General features: G+C 40.0%; 1 non-coding gene across 1 annotated transcript; it reads right to left on the reverse strand.

Moving 5' to 3' along the window:
* Positions 1-23,478: 23,478 nt before the first annotated feature.
* On the reverse strand, positions 23,479-23,585 carry LOC125863518 (small nucleolar RNA R71). Its single transcript, XR_007446180.1, has one exon. It is a non-coding gene; the product is annotated as a small nucleolar RNA R71 (small nucleolar RNA).
* Positions 23,586-23,871: the final 286 nt, after the last annotated feature.

Raw genomic sequence — 23,871 nt, forward strand, 5'->3', positions numbered from 1 at the left:
TTCTCTCGAACAACTACTTCGATTGAGGTGATTTCTCTCGAACATCATCAAGCTTAACAAATAAGAACAACCCACAACCTAAATACATCAGCTCTCTCGAGCAAGATGGGTAGGATTTGGTTTAGAATTCACTCTTTTGAGCTAAACCCACATCAACCCAATACCTACAAACCATTAATCAAAAGTTTTGGTTCAAAAACCTCTCTCTCAAGCAACCTAAGAACTTGAAATTAGAACTTCATTTGCAACTACAATTCATAGATTAAAACACAGCTAATGAATAAACCACTTCAATATAGTATTTAAATTAGCAATAATCAATACCCATAAACTAATTCAATCCATAATCACATAATCACACCCCAAATATTGGGATCTTAGCTAAACATTATAAAAAGATAAAAACAATTACCAACTCGATTATCCATCAGCTGGGTAATAGTCTCCAAACCTTTACAATGTTTTTCAAGAGTTAAATTCAAAAACCCACTTGCAAATCTTCAAGTTTGAGCCTCCAAAAAGCTTCAAATTATACAATGGAACACTAAGACTCAAAAGAAAACTTTTTAAATGATAGCAAGATACTCAATTTACAGTTCAAAATTCAATTTGTAGTTGCCCAATATTTGTCCTGAAAGGCCATTAGGAGAGATAAGTTGGGCTCGCTGAGTGGTTCATCGATCCACCCTTTGCTCTCTTCCATCGCCATTATGCATTGGTTCTCAACATCCTCAAAAATTGTAACTTTGGGTGATCCATTTTGTCAATGCAGAACTAATTGGCGATTCACCGACTCCTCATTCCTATCTCCGACTTGGTTTCTTCCCTCAGGGCAGGCACACTAGAACTTTAGGTAGGCAGAAGAGCCACTCGGCGAGTCGCTGAGTGGTCTTAGCGATCACCAAGATCACCTTTCTTCACTTCTTCAGCTTTTTATGCTCTTTTTTGCCTGTTAGTGTCCTTACCTTGCTCCTTAGCTCACATACCTGAAAATCAAGGCTTTAACATCAGTTTATAGCATAAATTAGGCATTTGAGGACACTAAAACTATCAAAACAAAGCCCTAAATGAGTCCAATTCTCGGACTCATCAACACCCAACTTAAACTTTTGCTTGTCCTCAAGTAAAACTCAAGATCAACAGTTCAATAAGGATGTCTCAAGTAGTGTTACATAAGACGCAACATGAATGCACATAAAAAGTTCAAAATACACATACAATGCCCAATTGTGCACTCAAATATTCAAATTGTGACTCACCATTATCAAAGATGCTCAAGTTCACAGTACTTGCTTCAAATGCAAGTTCAAGCTCAACAAAGGTACTCAAATGCCCTAACAACAAAGATGATTCCATATTCACACAAAATTTCTCAACACTTTAAAGTCCCAGAATCACATACAACTCTCACACTCACAAAGATGAACACATGCATGACTTCATTGCCCTTATTTTCTAATCAACATTCGTTTCAGCTCACTCAAGATCACAAAGGTCTTTTCAAGTCTTGTAACGGGGCTGAGTGTGAAGGTATGATCATTTAGGCTTAGTGGCTTCTACCTTCATGAAGTATGGTTTGAACATCACTTTCCACCTTTTCTTTAACATTTCAAATATGCTCATAATCCACCCCATTATTCAATTTCATATGAACCAACGGATACCCCATTTCTTTTGCAATTTTCACTACTTTATTTCCCAACTTTTTTCGGTCTCGTTCTTTTCTTTCTTCTTTTTCATTCTTTTTTTTACATGGAGGGTTTCTATATTTTTCACCACACCCCCTACTTAGGCTTTTGGCCTAAGTTGGCTATTCAAACAAACCATACTTCATGAAAGTTATGGGTAATGTATAAAGAGAGGTCACAATTTCTCAAGTTTCATCCTAGAAAAGGTGTAAGGCTCAAAAGGTGCCAAGCAAGGTTCACACATCTCCAAAGGTTGGCCACAAAAGAGTTATACTGTCAAGTTGGTTCACTGTTTAAAAAATTCTTGCCTAAGATCATTTCAAGTGCTTGCATCACTCAATCAACTGGACCAACGGGGAAAATTCTAGGTGTCATCACACACAATATTCAAAGTAATCTCATCACATAAGGCATTGGTACCAATATCAAACAAGACTCTACACTTTTTAGCTAGCGTGCAATGTTCATCACAAGAGCTCCTTCGACAACCGGCTAGTCACAATGAGATGCTAAAAGTTCACATATTGCCTATGTAACTTTGTTTGCCTCATCGTAGCCACACATTCATTTTGTTCAATTATGAGCACTATCCAAGTCATTGGTATTGACCACAATCGACACTCAAATTTGCATAAGAACAACCACAATCACACACAAAAGAGCTGTCAATTTTTTTTAAATTAGGTTCAAAACCATTTTCATTCAAAACAATGGGCCACAAGCTAAAACATCTGTAATATCAAAACCAAGATATATAAATAAACTAAATAAGCCCAATATTCACAGCCAAACATTCACAAAACATATCATCGAAACAAAATCACTATCACAAGAGGTCGGTATGGAAATACTGCACCCCACCCAGAGAAATAAGCAAGTGTCCTCAAATGCAACTAAAGAAAAAGCAGTGTATAAAAAGCAACAGAGAGGGAGGGGAAAAATCATCCTGCCAGGCTAAGCCTTGGGTGAAGTCTGCATCTTAGCCACTCCATCTGTCTGGCCATTTGACAACTTTTTCCCTTAAGAATGACGTCAAACGCTCCATGATTGGGTAAATTATGTCATTTAGCACAATTTGAGGTTACTTAGACTTCACCCCACTAGACCCAACACATTAACACCGCAACCCAATAATTTAGAATCAATTTTACAAGAAAGAACATGAGAATCGATCAATTTAAGGCATTTAGGCACACATTTTAATTCATTACAGGTAATCAAACAATTAAACACGATTATAACAATTACCCAACATAAAGCAACAACAATTTTACCTATTGCATTTGATTTCAACCACACAATTAAAGTACTAGGTTTGGAAAACCAACCTTAATGCCGAATTCAAGAGTTGTATAGCTAGGCGGCAAAGTTCCATAATTTCGAGCAACGATTTCACAAAATGAGCGGGTAAAAACAAGAAAATAGTCAAGTTCTAAAGTTGGGTGAGAGGGTACGAGAGTTAAAAATAGGAGAAGATGAAGGATTTAAAAATTTTAAACCGTTTGGCTTTTGAAACCTTTCAGTTCACGACATCTTTGGCAGAGTAAGTCGTGCTCACCGAACCACTCGGTGATGTGCCGAGTGGTATTTTACCTCACCGAATTTTATAGGACTCCCAACAATTTGGGGGTTCAAACGCCGGACAAAGTCGAGCTCGCCAACCTGTTCATCGAGTCCTAGATTGAGCATGTAGCCCATCGAGTTTTACAAAGTTCCCGTTCAAGCTTGGTGGTTCCAATGGAGGTCCAAGTCGGGGCTCGCCGACCTGCTTGGTGTGTAGTCGATGGGGCTTTGGCTTGCCAAACTACCCTTTTTGCAACACCTTTAACTTTTCAACCTGCGCAATCAACACCCATTATTCAAAAATTAAAAAACTAAAGCATTAAAAACATGGGTTGCTTCCCAAGAAGCGCCTTAGTTAACATCGTGGCATGATGAAAATACCAATTTAAGCTTCATTTTTGGGGTTTGCCAAGGTATCACTTGGTAGGCCCCCTTTTGGCCTTGGATTCAAATGAGAAGAAATTTGACCCATTTGGGTCTCCAACTAATTGATTGACACGTAATGGGAGGTGACTGTCTAATTAAGTGTAGACACATCCTCCTTCACCTCTTTCAACACTTTGGCCGATCCTTCAACTTTGTTGAGAATACGTGAGAGCATGTCTTTCGTACATACATTTTCAGACTCATTCAAATTTTGTTGCTCATGGGGCGGTATGTACCTATCCTCATCCCCCTCACATTCCTTCCTAGTGGCATTACCATCAAGCCATTCTCTGTCACGGTCTCTCCATCCCTCATCTCTGTTCCAACCCAGATTTCTACCGGCCTTGGATAGTTTGAATGATAACCTCATCCTTGATAAGCTAGGAAGTTCACTTCCTCATTGTACAATGCTTAGAACTGAGCTTCTTCAGGGTTTGCTCCACCAATACCCACAACATTAACACTCTTCATACCACTACCCATAACATTTTTCACTAATAGATCCAGTTAGGTTATCATTTTGGACATGTTTTGGTCTCTCTCTTAATCCTTTTCGATCTGCTATTTTGTTATTCTAAAAGTGATGAGAGACTTGGACTTCACGAGTGTATCATGCCCTATTGATCTTTGTCATGGCATCAAGGAGCTGAGACACTACTTCATAGGGCTGTTGCATTATACCTCCGGGAACAAGTTGATCAACAACTGATGAGTCCTAGATTTGGATCATTTGGGGCTTTATTTATATAGATTTAGTGTTCTCAAAATGCTTAATTTTTGCCATAAACTGATGTCAAATCCTTGATTTTCAGGTATATGGATTGAGGAACAAAACAAGGACACTAACAGGAAGAAAGGAACAAAACAAGCTGAATAAATGAAGAAGGGAGAGCCTGAGGATTGCCAAGAGCACTTGGCGTGTCGTCGAGTGGCTCATCTGACCGCCTAAAGTTCCAGTGTGCCATGCCCTAAAGGAAGTAACGAAGTCGGTGATGAAAAGGAGCAGTCGATGAATCACCGAGCGGTTCACTGAAGCAAAGATAGATCACCGAAAGTTACAGACCTTGAGGATGCTGAATGCAAAGGTGAAAAGGCGATGGAAGAGGTCAAAGGGCAGCTCACTGAGTGGTTCGGTGAGCCCAACTTAATTCGCCGAATGGTCCTTCGTGGCTTATTTTTGGCAACTATAAATTAGATTTTGAACATTTAATTTAGTATATGTATACATCTGGATATATATTGATACATTTTTTTGAAACAGTTTTCTCTTAAGTTTTTCTTACTTTTTGAAGAACCTTAGAGATTCAATTTGGAGATTCTGGAAGTGGATTTCGAATATCCTACAAATTGAGCATTGTAAACACTAAATCTCTCTTACCCAGTTGATGGATAATTGATTTATGATGTTTGGCTAAAACCCCAATTCTTGGGGTGCGATCATGTGTTGAATGAGTTTATGGGTATTGTTAATTACTAGTTTAACTATTGTTTTGAAGTGAGTTTAATCATCAATTGAGGATTAATTTATGAATTGTAGTTGCAAATACAGTTCTATGTTTGTGTTCTTAGCTTGCTCGAGAGAGAAGTTTTAAAACTAAGATTTTTGATCAATGATTTAAGAGTATTGGGTTGAGCTGGGTTTAGCTCGAGAGAGTGAATCCTAAACCCAATCCTACCCATCTAGCTCGAAAGAGTGGATAAATTAAGGTGTGGGCTGTTCTTCATTGTCATGCTTGTTGATGTTCGAAAGAAATCACTTGATTTGGGGTAGTTGTTTGAGAGAAAGCTATCTCCCTTATAGTCTAGCCTACTCACTAATTTTTAGCTGTTTACTTGTAGTTTCAATTACCCATATACCTATATTTGACTATAATCGATCACATCCTGAGAATCTTTCTCCCTATTGTTAATTTGAAGTTTTTGTGACTGCTTGTAGTTGATAATCAAAACCAAAACCCCCATTTGACATTCGTGTCACCCATTTATTTAATTAATGTCTTTTCAACAATTTCTATTCCTATGGCTGATTAGACCACGTTTGCACTTCCTTTTCGAATTTGAAACACATACCGCTCCCTGTGGGATTCAACCCTAACTCATTTAGTTGGGTTTTATACTGATTTACGATCGTTGACACCTAAAATTGGATGAGGTGTGGTTGAAACGTTAAATCAAAATGGCGCCGCTGCCAGGGAGTGGTGTTGTTTTAAATTATTTTGGTGAAGTTGAATTGTGTTCTTTTTAGTTATAGTTGAATCTACGTACTTTTATTTTTGGTTTTGTGTTGCTTGTTAAAACAGAGGAGTAAATGAGCGTGAATGGTAGTAATGGTAGCCAAGTGGGCCACCAAGATGATGTCAGAAACCTTAATGATGTCAATGACCCAGTCTAAATAGGTGGTGTTGGGGCCATTTGTTTGCCTCCAGCTGAAGGGAATGTTGTGTTACACATCTCAAACACCATGCTTCAACTCCTAGAACTGAAGGCTTTATTTGGGGGGCTAGCTCATGAGGATCCCCATGAGCATATTAGAAATTTTGTTGATGTCTGTGCGCCGTTCTCATTTAGGAACATATCACAAGAATCAGTCCGACTGAGGTTATTCCTATTTTCTCTGATGGGAGAGGCAAGCAAGTGGTTGGCTAAGTTGCCAAGAGATTCTATCACCTCTTGGATTGATCTGATCACAATGTTCCAAGTGAGATTTTTTACTCCATTGAAGATGATGATACTTAGGGATGGTATCCAAAGTTTCAAGCGCTTGGAGGGTGAGCCAATCCATGAGACATGGCTGAGGTTTAAGAAGCTGGTGCTGCACTGCCGTGGGCTTCCAGATAAGGTGCTGCTGGAAGTTTTCTATAGAGGTCTTGATTCGGTAAACAGAGGAGTGGCTGACCAACTTTCTCCGGGTGGTATAATGTGACAACCTACGCAATAGTGTCCCAACTCCATGATTGCATGACCAAGATAAACAGGGCATGGTATACTCGTGAAGACCAAGTCTCTCCTCTCACTTATAAAATGATGAAAGAACAAATCATAAAGGATCAAGAGAGCGACCAGAACATGGCCAAAATGATGATCCAGCTGGATATCTTGGCCAAAAATGTCTTGGAAATTGAAGCGTTGTATAATAAGGAAGTAAACTTCATAGCCAATCAAAGAGGAATATATCGTGCAAAATACTCAAGGTAGGGAGGCAACCAGGGATGGAATAGAGAGGGGAGAAGGATATGTATGTTCCTTCCCATGAGTGTCGAAAGCCCAAGGACTCTGAGAGTGGCTGGACAGAAGATATGCTCTCACGCATTCTCAACAAAATCGAAGAGTACAACAAAGTTTTGAAAGAGATAAAAAAGGATGTCTCGACTCTCAATCAGATGGTGACCTCTCACTCAGTCAATATCAAGCAGTTGGAGACCCAAATGGGTCAAATTTTGTCTCAACTGAACCCAAGACAACAAGAGGAGTTGCCTAGTGATACTATGGCAAACCCTAAGAATGAAGTTTGAATGGGTAGTTGCGTCGTGCCACGACGTTAACTAAGGCACTTCTTGGGAGGCAACCAAAGTTTTTAATGCTTTAAGTTTGATTTTGAATAACGGGTGTTGATTGTGCAGGTTGAAAGGTGGAATGTGTTTGAGACTATGTAGGTTGGTAAGACAAGAGTCCAGTCGGTAACTCACTGAAGAGGTTAGTGAGCCCGACTTGGACCACCGTTGGACCCACAAAACATGAAGTGGAAGTCTGTAAAACTCGGCGGGCTAATTGCTGAATTGGTGACTTGCCGAACAGGTTGTCGAGCACGATTTTGTCTGTCATTTGGACCCGCAAATTGACTGGAGGTCCTGTAAAACTCGATGAGGTAAGTCACCACTCGGTGCATCACCTAGTGGTTCGGTATGGCCGACTAATACCGTCGAAAGGGCTGCAAACAGAAATGTTTTAAAAGGCTAAACGATTTAAAATTTCAAAATCTTTCATATTTTCTCATTTATAGCCCCGTAAACTCTCACCCGCACTCGAGATCTTCATTACTTTCCCATATTTTCCTATTTTTCTTTATTTGTGTGTTTGATCTCGTGCTTGGATTTGGATTATATTAACATCTAGCGTATCAAATTCTAAATTTGGCAATCAGGTTGGTTTTCTGAACTCCGAACTCTCGATTAGTGGTTGAACTCGAATGCTTTTGATGAATATGCGTTGATTTGTGTTGTATCTATTTCTAAATTGTGTTTGATGTGTCGGTTCGCCTATTTCTTGTTTTGAATGCGTTAAAATTGACTCTATATTGTTGGGTTGCGATTATTTTATGTTGGGTCTAGTTGGGTGAAGTTTGAGTAACCTTTAATTTAGCCAAATGATGTAATTTTCCCAATGATGAAGCTATTGATGTCATTCTTAAGGACAAAAGTCATCAAATGGCCAATTTTGACCAAATCGAGGGAAGTCTGAGTACCCCAGAGTCATGGGTCTTGTATGAATTGCATAGTTTGTGTGTTTGATTTTGATTTCGAGGGCTGCGGACTTGATTTTGGGAATCGAGGTTAAAATTTGGAACGTTGTACAGTTTGGCGAGCTGGGTCGAGCTCACCGAACGGTTCGGCGGTTTGCCAACGTCTCCCTTGATCTCCCTTAATTTCGAAATTTGTCTAGTTAGAGTCTTTAACTTTTGGCGAGAAGCCTCTGCTTACCAATTTCACTCGGCAACTCACCGAAAGGGTCCTTTAATCACCCTTTCTGCGTCCCTAACCCCTAAAACATACTCTAATATTTGGTGGGCTAGTCTAGGCTTACCGAGTGATGTCGGTAATTCACCAAAAGGCCATGAGCATCGTCGACTTGCCATTTTTCTAGGAGTTTTTCAGGCCAGTTCTTTTGGCGAGCCTGATCTGGCCCGTCAAAATGACTCGGCGACTCACCGACTTGTTCGGCGAGTTTTTCTGCAACTTGAATTCTGCTAAATTTTTTGAATTATTTCTATCTCTTTTTGAGGTGTTTTGCAGATATGGCTAGACCCAAAGTACCAGGACGAGACATACCGCCCCGCAAACAGGCAAAAGGGGTCACCATAAATGAGGATGCATCAACATCTAAAGCTAAGGAAACCAAACTTCTTATCACTGGTGGGAAATGCAAAAGAAAGGGCAAGGCGCCCGCAACTGCATCATCGGAGGTCAGCTTCGACAATGAATGAGTGTACGCATCTCACCTCACTATATATGAAAGTGAGGGGGAACACCAGGATCCTCAGGCTGTCATCTTTGAGATTGAGGATGATCAGTTACTATTGGCCCGGAGAGCTGAAATGCGCTCCAAGAGGATGCATGATCCATCTAGTATCCGGGTGCCTCAGACCATTCCTCCTCCTCCGATCAGGCTGTGGTCCCAGCACCACCTACACAGGGTCCTCTTCCCCGGTCTCTCAACAGACTAAAGGACGAGGGACTGAGGACTATCATTGAGGAGAAGAGGTTGTTTATAGATGGTGTGATAGATCAATACCCAAAAATATGGCATACCCTAAAGTCCCACAAGTTTGAATTTTTACTAAACCTCGGGGCCCGTACATTCCTAATTGGGTCCAGGAGTCTTACATGGCCTATGGAGCCCTAGTACCACAGGAAAAGAGGAAGGCTGTTGCCTTCAAACCAGTAGACTATGTAGTTGTCAGGGGAAGAAAAGTAAAGTCTGATAGTGATGATATCAAAGTAGTATTAGAGTGCATAAAGAATACTGCAGATGACTACCTGAGCAGGATCAAGAGAAATTCATTGGAGGACATGAAAAGTTGGCTGGCTCCTCTCCTTTCAATCAGTACTTCTAGGTGGATTAAGGCCGCAGTGGCCATAGGGAAGAAAGATCTAAATGTGGCAGCGAGGTACTGGTTTGGCTTCATCAATAGCACAATCATGCCATCCCAGAATAAGTCTATCCTCCGCCACACGAAGACGGCCTGTCTTGGCTCTATCATTGCTGAGAAGAGCCTCAATTTAGGTATAATCATTAGACAAGAGATGGCCATGAGGGCCAGGCAGCACTAGACATCCTCCATTTTCTGGTGTTGGTCACTGAGTTGTGCAATGAGCCCGTGTGCCACGTGATGAGAAGAATGATGTGGAAGTGATTCCCACTTTCTCGACTAACATCCGGCGTATCAAGGCCGAGTACTTGAAAGATGAGGCTGAGAAGAAGAGGGCAGCCCCGGTGGATACATCCCCGGCTGTTGACATTGAGACACTACCTTCAGACACAGTATTGCCTACTCCGGCCACTGGGCCTTCATGTATTTCTAGCTCTTCCCCTTCTATGACTCCAAGCTCTTCTACTACTCCCTTGCCTCCTAAGTCTTTTGCTAGTTCTGCTGCATCCCAACCTCCACTCACCCATGCCATGCTACTATGGATGGGGCATCTAGCCCATTCTACTGATGTTCGTGCCTCTAGGCTAGAGGCTACAGTCCCTGGGATGATTGAGAGAGCTCTTATCACTGTTTTAACCCCTCTTAGATAGTCTATTGATGCCCTCACAGTAAGGGTAGCGGTGTGTGAGAGGTCAGGGAGCCACTAAAGAGGTGACAGTCCTAAAGGCCACAATTGTAGAGTTGAAAAAAGATGTGGATTGGCTGAAGTCCATAGATATGTCGATGATTTTTGGGACTGCGGAGATCCCTGATGACCTAGACACAAATATGCCAGCTTATTCTAATGTGCCTCCAGCTACCACCAGGGATGAGGTTAGAGCTGATAATGTGGCTGCAGAGTCCGAGGCTGAGACTGATGATGTGTAACTCAGTGTTCTTGAGGAGAGTATATATGAGGGCCTGACTAAAGTTGAATAGGCTATGGTACATTTAGCCATTCAGACTTCGTTGAGAGAGACTTCAATGTCAGCCTCTAGTTGAGCCAGTGCTGATGTGACTCCGGGCACTGATGCCCAAGACCAGAGTGTTATACCGGGCATTGATGCCCCGATAGATGGAGTGACTGCGATGCAGACTTCACCCCAGGGTTAGCCTAGCAGGATGATATCTTTACCTCCCTCTCAGTTGTTTGTATTGATTTTGATGTTTTTAGTTGCATTGAGGGTAACTGCATTTTCTTTTGTGGGTGGGGTGAGGTATTTCCATACCTACCTTTTGTGATGTTTGTATATGTTGGGTTTTGTTTTTTGATTGTGTTTTGTTCTTGTCTTGAGGATATTTGAGCTTGTGGCTCCTTGTTTTGAATGGAAATGGTTTTTGACCTATCTTGAAAATTTGTGACACCTCTATTGTTTGTGAATGTGGCTGTTCTTTTGCGAATTAGAGTATCGGTTATGATCAGTACTGATGACTTAAATAGTGCTCTTAATTGAACGAAATAAATGTGTGGCTAGGATGAGCCCAATGAAGTTGCATAGACAATGTGTAAACTTTTAGCATCTCGTTGTGACTAGCCAGTTATCGAATGAGTCTCTTGTGATGAACATTGTACACTAGCTAGAACGTGTGGAGTCTTGTTTGATATTGGTGTCAATGCCTTGTGTGATGAGCTTACTTTGAACATTGTGTGATGACACCTAGAATTTGCCCCGTTGGTCCGGTTGACTAAGTGATGCAAGCACTTGAAATGATCTTAGGCAGCAATTTTAAAGAGTGACACAATTTGAGAATATACCTCTTTTGTGGCCAACCTTGTGAGATGTGTGAACCTTGCTTGAACCCCCTTGAGCCTTATCCTTTTCTTAGAAGAAACTTGAACAATTGTGGCCCCTCTTTATCCATTCATCCATAACTCTTATGAAGTGTGGTTTGTTTGAATAGCCAACTTAGGCCAAAAGCCTAAGTTGGGGGTGTGGTGAAAAGAGAAGGAAAATCGAGAAGTGTGAGAAATCCCCCTTTGATAATGGTTTTGAAAATGATCAAATCCCTCCATATAAAAAAAAGAGAAAAGAAAAGAGAAGAAAAGCAAAAGAAAAAGAAAGAAAATGTTGTGCAATAAATTGATTAAAATTGCAAAAGAAATGGAGTGTCCGGTAATTCATAAGAAGTTGAATAATGGGGTGGATTATGAGCATGTTTTAAATGTTAAAGAAAAGGAGTAAAGTGATGTTTAGGCCACACTTCATGAAGGTAGAAGCCACTGTGCCTAAATGACCATACCTTTACACTCAACCCGTTACAAGCCTTGAAAAGACCTTTGTGATCTTGAGTGAGCTGAAACCAATGTTGATTGAAAAATAAGGGCAATCTTATGGGTAAAGTCATGCATGTGTTAATCTTTGTGAGTGTGAGAGTCGTATGTGATTCCAAAACTCTAAAGTTTTGAGAAATTATGTTTGAATATGGAATCATCTTTGTTATGAGGGCATTTGAGTACCTTTGTTGAGCTTGAACTTGCATTTGAAGCAAGTATTGTGAACTTGAGCATCTTTAATAATGGTAAGTCACAATTTGAATCTTTGAGTGCATAATTGATCATTGCATGAGTAAGTTGAATCGTATTGTGTGCATTCATGTTGATTCTTTTGTAGTACTGTTTGAGACATTCTTTTTGAACTACTGAACTTGAGTTTTACTTGAGGACAAACAAAAGTTTATGTTGGGGGTGTTGATGAGTCTCAGATTTGGTCACATTTGGGATTTGTTTATATAGATTTAGTGTCCTCAAAATGCTTAATTTTTGCCATAAACTGATGTTAAATCCTTGATTTTCAGATATATTGATTGAGGAACAAAGCAAGGACACTAATAGGAAGAAAGGAACAAAACAAGCTGAAGAAATGAAGAAGGGCAAGCCTGAGGATCGCCAAGAGCACTTGGCGTGTCACTGAGTGGCTCATCTAACCGTCTAAAGTTCCAGTGTGCCAAGCCCTGAAGGAAGAAACCAAGTCGGTGATGAAAATGAGCGGTCGGCAAATTGTCGAGTGGTTTTGCGAAGCAAAGATATATCGCCCAAAGTTACAGACCTCAAGGATGCTGAATGCCAAGGTGAAAAGGCGATGGAAGAGGTCAAAGGGAGGATCGCCGAGTGGTTCGGCGAGCCCGACTTACTTCGCCGAATGGTCCTTCGTGGCTTATTTTTGGAAACTATAAATTAGATTTTGAATATTTACTTTAGTATCTGGATACATATTGATACATTTTTGAAACAGTTTTCTCTTAAGTTTTTCTTAGTTTTTGTAGAACCTTAGAGATTCAATTTAGAGATTCTGGAAGTGGGGTTCGAATATCCTGCAAATTGAGCATTGTAAAGACTAAATATCTCTTACCCAGTTGATGGATAATCGATTTGGTAATCGTTTTTACCCTTTTATGATGTTTGGCTAATACCGCAATTCTTGGGGTGTAATCATGTGATTATGGGTTGCTTTAGTTTATGGGTATTGTTATTTACTAGTTTAAATGTTGTTTTGAAGCGAGTTTAATCATTAATTGAGGATTAATTTATGAATTGTAGCTGCAAATGCAGTTCTATCTTTGTGTTCTTGGCTTGCTCGAGAGAGAAGTTTTAGAACTAAGATTTTTGATTAATGATTTGTGGGTTTTGGGTTGAGCTGGGTTTACCTCGAGAGAGTGAATCCTAAACCCAATCCTACCCATCTAGCTCGAAAGAGTGGATGAATTAAGGTGTGGGTTGTTCTTCATTGTCATGCTTGTTGATGTTCGAAAGAAATCACCTGATTCGGGGTAGTTGTTCAAGAGAAAGCTATCTCCCTTGTAGTCTAGCCTACTCACTGATTTTTAGTTGTTTACTAGTAGTTTCAATTACCCATATACCTATATTTGCCTATAATCGATCACATCCCGAGAATCACTCTCCCTATTATTAGTTCGAAGTTTTTGTAATTGCTTGTAGTTGATAATCCAAACCAAAACCCCCATCTTACATTCTTGTCACCCCTTTATTTAATTAATGTCTTTTTTGACAATTTATATTCCTATGGCTGATTAGACCACGTTTGCCCTTCCTATTTGAATTTGAAACACGTACCACTCCCTATGGGATTCGACCCCAACTTATTTAGTTAGGTTTTATACTGATTTAGGATCGTTGATACCTAGAATTAGATGAGGTGTGCTTGAAATGGTAAATCATCAATTCTTTTGTTCACCGAGGTTAGGCTCCTATAGAAGTACTGCGGCAAGATATGGTTTGGCAGCCCATGGGTTGGACATTGAAGTACCAACTTCTTAAACCTCTGCCATGTCTCATGGATAGGTTCACCTTCCAAGCATTTGAAACATTGGATACTATCCCTAAGGGTTAACATCTTTGATGGGGGAAAGAATCTCACATGGAATGCTGTAGTAAGCTCTTCCCAAAGAGGTAATCGAAACCCTTGATAACTCAGCCAACCATTTACTAGCCTCACCCATCAAAGAGAATGGGAACAACCTGAGACGGACTGATTCTTGTGATACGCTCTTGAATGAAAATGGACCACAAATGTCCACGAAGTTCCGAATATGCTTATGTGGGTCTTTATGAGCCAATCCTCCATATAATCCCTTCATTTGGAGGAGCTGCATCATTGTGCTTGTAACATGGAAGACGACATTCCCTTCAGTTGGAGGTAGACGTATTGCACACACACCACCTAATGGAATTCGGTCATTCACATTTGGGTCATTTACATGATTGAGGTTCCCAATATCGTCTTGGTGGCCCACTTGGCTACCATTACTCTCGTTTACGCTCATCTCTTCCTCTGTTCAACACAAGCAATACAAAACAAGCACTAAAGTAAGTCGATTCAACTACAACCACAAATATCACAATTCAACTTCAATAAAAGAATTTTAAACAATAACACTCCCCGGCAGCATCGCTATTTTGATTAATGTTTCAAGCACACCTCATCCAATTCTTGGTGCAAACGATCATTAAGAAGTATAAAACCTTACCAAGAATTGGGGTCGGACCCACAGGGAGCGGTTCGTGTTCAAACTCAGTTATGAAGTACAAATGTGGTCTAAATAGTTATAGGAATAGAAATTGTCGAAAATAACAAATAAACAAGTTAAAGGGGGTGATAAAAATTGTTAGATTGGGGGGGGGGGGTTTGGTTTGCAATTATCAGCTATAACACAATCAAGCAACAATGAAATAACAATCTAGAGAGGAATTGTCGGGATATGATCAATTATAGGAAAATTTCACTATATGGGTAATTGAAACTACTAATAAATAGCTAAATATCAGTGGGTAGGCTAGACTATGACTGGAATAGCTTTCTCCCAAATAACTACTTCGATTAAAGTGATTTCTCTCAAACATCAACAAGCTTAACAAATAAGAACAACCCACAACCTTAATACATCCTCTCTCTCGAGCAAGATAAGTAGGATTTGGTTTAGGATTAACTCTTTCGAGCTGAACCCACATCAACCCAATATCTACAAACCATTAATCAAAAGCTTTGGTTCAGAAACCTCTCTCTCAAGCAACCTAAGAACTCCAAATTAGTACTGCATTTGCAACTACAATTCATTGATTAAAATACAACTAATCAATAAACCCACTTCAATATAGCATTTAAATTAGTAATAATCAATACCCATAAGTTAATTCAACCAATAATCACACCCTAAGAATTGAGGTCTTCCCTAAACATTATAAAAATATAAAAACAATTACCAACTCGATTATCCATCAGCTGGGTAATAGTCTCCAAGCCTTTACAATGTTTTTCAAGAATTATATTCAAAAACACACTCGCAAATCTTCAAGTTTGAGCGTCCAAAAAGCTTCAAAGTTTACAATGGAACTCTAAAACTCAAAAGAAAACTTTTCCAATGATAGCAAGATACCCAATTTACAATTCAAAATTCAATTTATTTTTGCCCAAAATTTGGCTTGAAAGGCCATTAGGTGAGATAAGTCGGGCTCACCAAATGGTTCGATGATCCACCATTTGCTCTCTTCCATCGCCATTATGCATTTTATTCTTAGAATCCTCAATTCCTGTAACTTTGGGCGATCCATTTTGTTATTGCGGTACCAATCGGCGATTCGCTGACTTCCCATTCATATCGCCGACTTGGTTTCTTCCCTCAGGGCTGACACACTGGAACTTTAGGCGGATTGAAAAGCCACTCTGCAAGTCGCCGATTGGTCTTGGCGATCACCAGGATCGCCTTTATTCACTTCTTCAGCTTGTTATGCTCCTTTTTGCATGTTAGTGTCCTTACCTTGCTCCTTAACTCACATACCTAAAAATTAAGGCTTTAACATCAGTTTATAGCATAAATTAGGCATTTGAGAACACTAAACCTATCAAAACAAATTCCTAAATGAGTCCAATTCTTAGACTCATCAAAAACCCAAATAGTGTTTACATTTTTCTAGATATCATGGTGGCCTTGAAGACCCAAAAGGGATTTATGTGCTAGCTGGTTTTCTTATATATGAACTGTGGGAGTAGTTATATTCTTTATAGGGTTGTTGACAAGGGTCTTCCTGGCCAATGGCGTATTTTTTAAGATGAGATATACTTGTTTGTTTTCTTAACTATGTGTGGCTTTTCCGTGCCATTAGAAAGTGGCTAAGCAGGGTCGGCTTAGGCCCAAGTTTTGGCATTGATTCTAGTTGCTCCCCTTGAGTTTGGGGCGTGACAAACTTGGTATCAGAGAAACGTCGTGTCCTAGAGAGTCTGCAAGTCGTGTCTAGTAGAAACTTTTTTATAAATGTGTTATGCACCACATTTTATAAGTAGGAAGCTACATGTCATGTTAGATTGGTTATCCTTTTTATGCTCACCTTGTGCTATAGAGTTGTATCTTAAGGGTTGAATTTTTGAGCTTATGATTGATGTTTGTCTACAAACAAAGATGGCTGACACAACACAAACTGCCGCTAGCTAGAGGCTAGAAGGAGTTGTAGGTAAGGGTACTTGCAAGGTACCATCGGCCGACACAACCCATTGTGATACCCAGAAGGAGACATCTTCTCAACCCGTTATAGCTTCTCCACCAACTTAGGATCCTTTGAGGGCTACAGGATCCCTGACACCACCAGAAGTACTACCTCCAGATCCTCATGTTCCTTCTAATCATCATTTCAAGAGTGCAGTATGTATGTTAGAACAATTAGTAGCTGCACAGGGCCAGCCAGTTGTGCCAGGAGTTGTTGGACCTTATAAAGGTCTTGGAAGTTTGTGATTTCAAGAGTTTCTAGCTTTGAGTCCTCCTGATTTTACAAGGACATATCGTAGGAAGGACCCTCTGCATTTTATTGATTAACATCACAGGATCTTCAGGGTCATGCATGCCTCATCGACTGAGTTAGTTGAGTTAGCAACATTTTAATAGTGTAATGTTACAGTATTGTGGTATGAGAGTTGGGAGAGATCAGCGGGAAGGATGCACCTCCACCCTCTTGGGATAGCTTTACTGAATATTTAATAGATCACTATCTGCCTCGAGAGATTTGGGATACCCGGGTAGATCAATTCTTAAACCTTCGACAGGGAAGCATGAGTGTCTGAGAGTATGGCCTGAGATTTGATTCATTGGCTAGGTATACACCAAATTTTGTTGATACGATGCATGATAGGGTGTGAAGATTTATGGGAGGGCTTGATTCAAACTTTATTGATATTTGTACTACCACTGCCCTAAATGATAATATTGATATCTCATGAATTCAGGCCTTTGCACAAAGAATAGAAGACCGTCGACATCAATATTATATAAGGTAGATGGTTGATATAGAGCAGCAGAAGAGGGCTAGGCCTGCTAGTTCACAAGGAGAGTTTCACGGTGGTACCCAGATCTCGATATCCTAGTAGGCCACCCAGACCTCCACTACCGTAGCTCTAAGGTAGTAGACTTGATTGTCGGGGATAGTCAGGTCCAGGTGAGGGTTCATGAGTAGCAGGCTCTTAGCAGCAGATGAGTTCAAGCCAAGCCATGTCAGGCCCACCGCATTGTGCTACATGCGATAGGATGCATTTTGAGAGATGTAGGTAAGGTCCACATGTTGTTATTCTTGTGGGTAGAAGGGGCATGTGTGGAGGAATTACCCGACCATTGATCAAGGTGGTATGGGTCAGTCGACTGGGTCAGTAGTAGGTTCTTCCTTATCAGCATATTTTGCGAGGCGTAGACCTGAGACTTCAGTAGGTAGAGGTAGAAGTAGAGGGAGAACATCTAGTTCTGGTAATGGCTAGAACTGTGTGTAAGCACTAGCTGACCGACAGGACTCAGAGTCATCACTTGACCTTGTGACAAGTACATTGATTGTTTGTTCTCATTGTGTTTATGCTTTGATAGATCTAGGCTCTACCATGTCCTATGTTACTCCAATTATTGCGGGGAAGTTGTGTATAGAAGAAGAGTCATTAAATCAACCCTTCATTATGTCTACACCAGTTGGTTAGTCTATTATTGCCAATAGAGTCTACCGAGGCTGCACAGTAGAAATTATTGACTGTCAAACCTCTGTAGACCTGGTAGAGTTAGAGATGGTCGATCTCGATGTCATTATGTGTATAGACTGGCTAGCGTCGTGTTATGCTAATGTTGAGTGTTGGACAAAGATTGTTAGATTTTATTTTTCAGGACAGGCAGTGCGAGAATGAAAATGAAATACAACAACACCAAAAGGCAGGTTTATTTCCTATCTTAAGGCCAAAATGATAATTACTAAGGGTTGCATTTATCATCTTGTTCGAGTCCAGGATATGGATGTAGAGCCACCGATTCTCCCATCTATTCTGTAGTTAATGAGTTTCCAGATGTTTTTCCAGATGATCTTCATGGTATCCATCCATAACGGGAAATTGATTTTTCTTTCAATATACTACCAGGTACTTAACCCATATCTATCCCTCCTTATAGAATGGCTCCTGTTGAGCTAAAGGAATTGAAGGATCAACTGAAAGATTTTCCTGGATAAAGGCTTTATCAGGCCTAGTGCTTCACCATGGGGTGCACAAGTATTATTTATTACAAAAAAGTATGGCTCACTGAGCATGTGTATCGATTATCGACACCTGAACAAGACTATTATAAAGAATATGTATCCACTTCCAAGGATCGATGACTTGGTTGATAAACTACAAGGTGCTAAGTACTTCTTGAAGATTGGTTTAAGATCAGGGTACCATTAGGTACGAGTTCGGGAGAAAGATATTCTGAAGACAACTTTTAGAACTAGATATGGGCATTTTGAGTTTTTGGTGATGTCATATGGATTGACCAATCCCCCGACAGTATTTATGGACCTGATGAACAACATATTCAGGCCGTATCTAGACATGTTTGTGATTATATTTATTGATGATATTTTGGTGTATTCACATTCAAAAGCTGAGCATGCAGATAATTTGCGAGCAGTCCTTCAGGTTCTTCGAGAGTAGGAACTTTATGCAAAGTTCTCTAAGTGTGAGTTCTGTGAAGACTTTGCCTAGACCCACAACTTCAAAAAAGGTTCGTAGTTTCTTAGGGTTAGCTAGGTACTACAGAAGGTTTGTAGAGGGATTTTTTTTCAAATTTAGAACCACTAACAAAGGTGACTCAAAAAGCAGTTAAGTTTCAGTGGACTGAGGCTTGTGAGCATAGTTTTTGGGAGCTGAAGGACTGGTTAACAATAGCACCAGTCCTAGTCTTATTAGAGGGTTCAGATGGCTATGGAGTGTACTGTGATGCTTCTAGTATTGAGTTAGGATGTGTTCTGATACAGCATGATAAGGTGCTCGCATATGGTTCAAGGCAGTTGAGGGAGCATGAGAGGAAATTCCCAGCTCACGATTTAGAGTTAGCTGTAGTTATGCATGCACTGAAGATCTGGAGACACTATCTATATGGCATTCATGTGGACATTTTCATAGATCATAAGATCCTTCAGTATATCTTTAGACAGAAGGAATTGAATGTGAGACAACATAGATGGCTTGAGTTACTGAAAGACTATGACGTAGATATTTTATATCATCCGGGGAAGGTAAATGTGGTAGCTGATGCCCTTAGTCGTAGGTCAATGGGAAGTTTATCATATTTAGGTGTTGAGAGGCTTGAATTAGATCGAGAACTTCATCAATTAGCCATCCTGAGAGACATATTAGAAGAGGCAAGTGGTAGTGGGGTCAGAGTTCAGAACACAATTGTATCATATTTAATCATAGAAGTGAAGGCACGACGGCATGAGGATCCCTACTTAGAGCAGCTACGAGGCAAAGTTCATGATAAGGAGTCGTTAGCCTTTGATATAGCAGAAGATGGATTCCTCACATATAAAGGTAGATTTTGTGTTCCAAATGTGGTAGGGCTTCCACAACATATTATGGCAGAGGCACATCATTCCCGGTATTCTATTCACCCACGATCGATGAAGATGTAGTATGATATTAAAGAAATCTATTGGTGGCATAGGATGAAGAGATATGTTGTTGAGTTTGTGGCACACTGTCCTAACTGCCAACAAGTGAAGGGTGAGCACCAGAAGCCTCATGGGTTGGTCCAGGAGATAGCCAATCCTTTATGGAAGTGAGAGGTAATTAATATGGATTTTATTACTGGGTTACCTCGATCGCGGTGTAAGTTTGACTCTATTTGGGTAATTGTTGATAGGTTAATAAAATCAGCCCACTTATTACTGGTCAACACTATTTTCACAACCGAAGACTATGTAGGGTTTTACATCCGAGAAATTGTTAGGTTCCACGGCGTCCCAGTATCTATTATCTCGGATAGAGGAGCATAATTTAACGCTAAATTGTGGAAGTCTTTCCAGAAAGGACTGGGACGCAAGTTAATTTCAGTACATCCTTTCACCCTCAGACAGATGGCTAAGCTGAATGCACCATTTTAACACTTGAGGACATGTAACAGGCATGCATGCTGGACTTCAATGGAAGTTGGGATGAACACTTACCTCTTATTGAGTTTGGATGTAACAGTAGTTATCATTTTAGCATCAAAATGGCACCTTATGAGGCTTTGTATGGTCGGAAATATAGATCCTCTATTGGCTGGTTTCAGGTAGGTAAGTCAGGGTTGGTTGGACCCGACCTGGTACAATAGACAATGTAGCGGGTTAAGCTCATTCGAGAACATTTAGTGACTGCTCAAAGTCACCAAAAGTCATACTCAGATGTGTGACGAAGAGATTTAGAGTTTTGTGTCGATGACTGGGTATTCTGAAAAGTCTCACCTATGAAGGGTGTTACTAGATTTTGAAAGAAGGGCAAGCTTAGTCCAAGATTCATTGGGCCATATCGGATCCTTCGTATGGTAGGACGAGTGGTTTATGAGTTAGAATTTCCATCAGGGCTAGAATCGGTTCATCCAGTCTTCCATATATTGATGTTATGAAAGTGCATAGGAGACCCTTCTTGGGTTGTCCCGGTTGAGGATGTTCAGATCACAAAGGAGTTGTCCTATGAGGAAATTCCAGTTGTAAGGTTGAGGACAAAAGATGTGGATTTTGTTAAAGTAATGTAGAGGAACAAAAATAGGGAAGAGGTAACGTGGGAAGCCGAGAATGGCATGAGATCTAAATATCCTCAGCTGTTTTAGATCCCACAGTGGTAACAATATCAATTTTGATTAGCACACTAAGGTAAGATACCCATTTAGTCCTTTTATTGTTGTTTATTACTACTGTTGTTGTTGTTGTATTTTGCTCTTACTATTATTGCAAATCTATTGTTCTTAGCTATTTGTATCGTCCTGTGAGGTGCTTAGGTTGGAATCTTCTACACTTTAGGTTCCTATATATTCATGACTATAGAGGACACTTGCCAAAATTTTGGTAACTACTAAGGACTTAACCACGTGGCTTTGATTTTTCATTCGAGGACGAATGTTTCTAAGGGGGGGAAAATGTAGCACCCCGACTCTTCGGAACTCTAACTTAACTCATCTCTTTGTAGCAAGATGAAAAGTGATTAAATATATAAGTAATGATAAGGGTCATATTTTAAGTTCACAATGTTCACATCGTAATTTTTGAAGTTAAGAAAGTTTAGTAATAAAAGTTGGCGAAAGTCATCGCAAGTTCCTTTTTAAGGATTTCTTTGAAATTTAGTCCAAATGTCTCGAAGGTTTTCTCCCAATATAATAAGAGTTAGAAGGACCACAATATATCACATAGAAGGTCTACGAGTGATGAGTCCACAAATTGGACTCATTTAGGGCTATATTTTGAATAGAAATTGTGTCCTCAAATGCTTATTTTATCTCAATATCTGATGAAAATCCTTAAGCTTCAGGTATTTGAAGATTGAAGGAGAACATGGACACTACTTCACAAAAAGGAACGAAGAGGCTGAAAAGAATGAGAAAATGAAGACTTGAGGATCGCCGAGTCCACTTGGCGAATCACCGAGGGGTCTCACTTCACCTTTTGTTCCAGTGTGCTGAGCTTGAAGGAAAGAATCAAGTTGGCGAAACAAGGGAGCAATCGGCGTGTCACCGAGAAGTTCCGCGAAGAAGTACTATATTGCCCAATGACCCAGAGCACGATGATGCCGAAGGATGGTCCAAGACGGCGATGAACTACACCAAAGGGTGAATCACCAAATTGATCAGTGATTTCGACTAATGTCACTGAATAATCCATCGCATCACAGATTTTTAAAAACTATAAATACTCATTGAGAGTTATAGATTAAATATAGTTTAGACAGTATCAGATTCTTAATATAATTTTTAGTACTTTTATTTTCGCTTTGAGTTTGGAGAGGGTTTTGGAAACTTGAAGAAAAAGAGGGTTTCATCTCCAAGGATTTGGACTTGGGTCTCTTGGATTTTTCATTCTTGGCCTATAACAAGACTTAAATCTTCATACCCATTTGAATGCAAGCGCATTTAGGTATAAATTTCTATCTCTTGATGTGTGGCTAAAATCCCCTATTCTTGGGGTGTGATTTACCAAATATCTGTTGAGATTGTTGTTGGGTTGTGCTTGCTGATAGGTTAGATATATTTTAATGGTTATTTCACCTAGTGGTTGTGATTTAATTCAATGGATTTGTAGTTGCAAATACAAAACCACCTATGTGTTTTCGGCTTGCAAGAGACAGAGGTTGCGAAACCAAGACCGCTAGACTAATGGGCTAAGGAGTGGGTCGACATGAGGTTCAACCCGTGAGGGTGAGCCCTAGTCCAATATCCTAACACTCGGCTCGAGAGAATGAGTGGGGTAAGGCGTAGGTTGGCCTTCATGTGGCAAATGGGTGTCCAAGAGGAACCTATTTGAAACGGGGTAAGTTTCCCAAGTGGGAACTTATTTCAATCTAAAGCTTAGCCTAGTCACTATAATCTTGCAAATTTCCTATATAAAGCATGTACCCAACAATTTAAATCAATATATATTGCAGTCACATACCAAGAATCCCCTCTCATTCATAGATTTCTTTGTTATTTTTACTATTTTTGCTATATTTGTGACAAAACCCCCAAATCGATATTTGACACTCTTGTGTCCACCCTTTAATTTACAATATTTTTAATCGTTAATATCTTTGGCTACGACTAGTTAGAACTTACTTTTATTTTTCTATTAATTCTCGAAACCACTCCCTTGGGACTCGACCCCAATCCTTGGTTGGGTTATTATAGTATTGCATGATCATAGACACTTGCATTGGAAGTTGTGTCATTAATTACGCAAACATCAAAATGGCGTCGCTACCCCAGTGGTGTTATTTGAAAATTCTTAGATTAGTAGAATTTTTGCTCTTTCTTAGTCGTAGTTTACTAACCTTATTTTTAGTTTTGTTTTGTTGGTTTTTTTGTATCCAAACAAAGGGAATGAGAATGGCAAGCTATATTCGGGAGCCAATGGAGTTTCCCCCATTAGAGGTAATGATGTTCCGGGATCGTATCCTTATCTTCAAACAAGAGGAGGGTGAGAGGATCCACAAATCATAGGCAAGGCTTAATGAACTGATCAATCACTGCCCAAATCATGACATTCCCGACATAGTTCTCCTTGACTGTTTCTACAGAAGTTTTGGTCCTGGAAACAAGAGGTTGGTCAAACAACTCATTTCGGGAGGCATCGCGAAACAACCATATATGATAGCAGTTCAACTGCTTAATCAAATGGCTGAGATGAATCAAGAAGTAGAAAATGACTTCATGTTGGCCGCCATAATGACTCTGATGGATGAGTTGGACAAAAAGATGGTGAAGATCGAGGTCCAGTGTAAGAGGAAGGATAAATACCTCCCTCCTCGTGAGTGAAAAAGTCTCAAGGAA

This window comes from Solanum stenotomum, chromosome 4 (genome assembly GCF_019186545.1).
Source record: "Solanum stenotomum isolate F172 chromosome 4, ASM1918654v1, whole genome shotgun sequence".
Lineage (NCBI taxonomy): Eukaryota > Viridiplantae > Streptophyta > Magnoliopsida > Solanales > Solanaceae > Solanum > Solanum stenotomum.